Here is a 3,884-nt window from a genome sequence, read left to right as displayed (position 1 = left end):
ACTGTCTCAACCTACTGAAACACAAAGAGTCAACAGTTGCCTCCACTAAGGCTCGAACCCACTCCCATATATCATCCATGTGAGAGTGTTAACCGGCCAGGACACCGGATGCCACTAGACCACAAGGTTTTGGCAATTCACTTCTATATTGTTAGGGAAAAGATTGATGATGTAAAAATAAAGGAAAGTTATGTCATAGAATAATAACCACGGCCTTAGAAACGAATTTGCCACCACGAGTGTAAGTTCAATCTACTTCTAAATTTTTAGGAAAAAGAGTCATAATGTGAAAATAAAAGAAATGTTATATCGTGGAATAATCACTACTCTAGAAGCGAATTCGCCACCACTAGTGCAGGTTCACAACAACGGTGTCGCCGCCCAAGAGTAACACATAACAATCTATATACCCGTGCGCACCCGCAGGAAGGATTGAAACTTATACGGCAATATAATCTTTGAGTGAAAATGGGACATGAGAGAGATCAAACAATTTTTATCTATCTGTCTAAACTCATGTACGTTCTCATTTAAATAATAGATACTATCATGATAAATACTGGTCGCAGAACAATTTGTGGATGCATGTAAATAATCCAATACCCAAATAATTAATAATGGGATTAGTGGAGAACCAAAAAATTTGTTCATGTTGACCTTCTATGTTTCCAACAATATGTTGGTTGGAAGAGGGCTCATATATCATTCATTCTGAATTCACCATGTGCATGCCGTCCAATTTCTATTGGACTAAAAGCGTGAGATTTTTTGAACAAGACCGGATATACAATGCAAGGTAGAGCTTGGTCCATGGTATAATTTAACAAAGCATATATGTGAATTAATAATTGATATAGCCTATAAATTGTTGTAGCTAGCTTGTGATTGTTAGGGTGTTTCTTTGGAAGTTTCTCTCCAATTAATTCAAGTCAAATGTAACAGCTCATCTGATCTTCAATTGATCTTAATCCAATACAATTCTACGCATGAGTCGCCACAGATTTCTACGTTACATACATCAACATATGTCTTGTCCAAATATAATTGTATGCATGGGTCCTCGCTGCTCTTATGGATTTATATTTCTTCTTCATTTTACTCCACACAAATAAATAATTAAATAAATAAATAATGATAATTTTGTTAATTGTCGTAACCCTCACATCATATATATATATATATATATATAGTGACGGATCCAGAAAAATGTTCCAGTGAGGGCGAAACATGAAAGAGGTAACACCAAGTTGCTCCCTTATATGGGAGGTTGTGGTTCGAGCCTCAGCAATATTAAGTCTTTGTGCTTCAATAGGTTGAGAAAGTAGTACGTAATAGAGTCAGTAGTATTAAAAAAAATGAAACACTTAAAAATGAATATAGTCATAAATATTGTTGGATATAGACGAAAAATAAAAGACATCAAAAGTCAAAACTTTATACAAATATTAATAATAATATCTTAAACATAATTAATTTGATAAAATAATTCAAATAGAAAACACATTATAAATTACGTATCTCATTATCAATTTTTAAAAAAGTTATATATATAGAATGAAAAAGCTACAAACAAAAAGTTACACACTGAAGGATGATTGCCTGCAACTATAAGGATTCAAACCCTCACCATTTCTTAATTAAGTAAACATGCACACCTTCCAACTCAACTAACTAATCAATTGTTATTTTTATTTGTTTTCAAATATTTATATCTAAAACTCACTACTACAGAAATCACATACAATGTCGGTTATTTAACGTCGGCTAAATAATTACTCGACGTTAAAGGTTCGTTAATTATTTAAAAATAAATAAAAACTACTTGCATCAACTACTTGATCAAACAATAGTTGTCCTAAATTGACTTGAATCCCACTAGCAATCTTGAACAGGAGAACTGCCATAGCCCTTGGTACATAACCCTTCTGTGTCGTAGACATCCAGTTAGAGTACGCAATTTTGTGCAGATAGGCAAAAGTAGAGGTCAATTCCACATCTTTAATAGTGTCCTTTTTCACCCATCTAATCTGTGTGCCACCCGTTAGCCTTCTAGCGACTACATCCATATCCTCAGTATACATCCGTTGATTCTCCTTCCACCGTGACTGTTCAGGAGACTAATTCAAGATGTTACAGAATTTATTTCTTATTTATTCAGATCATAACATCTAGAATTAATCTCTTGTTAAGTGGGTGGTTAAATGCGGAGTTAGTGGGAGATTAAGGTCTTGTTAGTGGGAGGAGGTTACATTGCCAGAATTGAATGCCATGTTGAATGTCATTACTCCTTCATCTCCTACATATACTTCTAGGTGAGCAGCAGATTTTCATACACAACATATACGTGATATACATATACACGAAATACATACTTTTCCACCTCGAAAACTCTGCTCAACCTTCCTTCAAGCCACCTGTGTTCATCCCACGTTCTCGTTCGCCGGGTCCCAAGTTTGTGTGCTCAAACGCAGGGATCGTAGTACGTTTTATCCTGGGAAACCTAGGCCGCAACGCTCCAGCACCCCGGGGGGCGGTAAATAAGGTTTTAAGGACAGAGGCAACTCGACTCGTGCTTACAACTACATACCCTAATTTCGTCCATATTCGTCCCCCGTGTTATTCCAGGTTTATCTAACCTTTGTGTAGGTTTAAATTCCTGGAATTATTTATTTATTTTATTGTGGATTTTCTATTTGCTCCATTTTCTTGGGTTTTTTCGAGAATTATTTCCAACAATTTGTTCTCCCTAACCCCGTAGGTTGTTGAAGCATCTAGATGGTAATACCCCATAACTTGAGTCCTATTTCTTTATTTTGTATTTATCTATTGTTCATATGTGTTTGTTCCACCTTAGTGTCGTTTGCTTAGCTTCTTGTTGATCTCCTAATGTTAGTGTCTAGTTTTGTGATTGCATATTGCATGCCATAACCCCATATCCTCAGCGGAACGACATTTCACACCCGTACACTCACCATCACTCATTTTTTTCTACACATCAAGTCTCTCAAACTTTCAAAAAGTACAATTAAACACTCAAACGTAACTAGCTATTTTAATCTAATTGAAACCGTAAAATTGATTAATGACCTGCAATAGCAGGTGACTTGCAGGTCATTCAAATTCTTAAAACTTCGGCGACCGTCGTCTACCGTCACCAACCGCCGGCTTCAACCGAGTAGAAGACGACCACATTTGGGTCGCCTTCTCCGGCAGAGAAGGCGACCATAGTGATTGCCTTTGCCTGGGGAAGGCGAAAACTGGGTCGTCTTCGCCTGGGTAAGGCGACCACTAGGTCGCTTTCACCTGGAGATGGCAACCACAGTGGTCGCCTTCTTAGCCGGAGACGGCGACCAGTGGTCGCCTTCTTCAAATAGGGCGACCAATGATCGATCGTCGGTCTCCGATCGTTAATTTTTCTCCGTTCAATGATATTCCATGGTAATCAATTCTTATAGTAACAGTCAACGATGACTTATATACCAGTAGGTTGTAGTTACTAGTAAATTGAGTTTATTTGATCTAATTTATATAGTTGGAGTGTAATTAATTGAATTTTTTTTAAGTTTAATTAGGAGATTAATTACACTTCCGTGTAAAACTTCCGTGTAAAATTTGATGGCCTATTTGACTATTTTCTATAAAAAAAAAAATTAGAAAGTAAAGGGTTAAAATGGGCATGACCATATTGGAATTTAGGTGAGAACTTGAGGTCTTGAGCTATATATTTCGGCGTTTAATGCGTATGCGTGCCTATCCATTGTTCTGTTGGGACATATCACTGCCCACGTGAAGATTCTACTTCACCTGTACGACGCTGACATTCCCGAGCGTTTAATTGCATTTTAATTTCGTTTTTTTTTTTGGGGGGGGGGGGGGGGGGGGTT

Source organism: Ipomoea triloba, chromosome 3, assembly GCF_003576645.1.
Source record: "Ipomoea triloba cultivar NCNSP0323 chromosome 3, ASM357664v1".
In the NCBI taxonomy this organism is placed as follows: Eukaryota; Viridiplantae; Streptophyta; class Magnoliopsida; order Solanales; family Convolvulaceae; genus Ipomoea; species Ipomoea triloba.
This window is presented reverse-complemented; position numbering follows the sequence as displayed.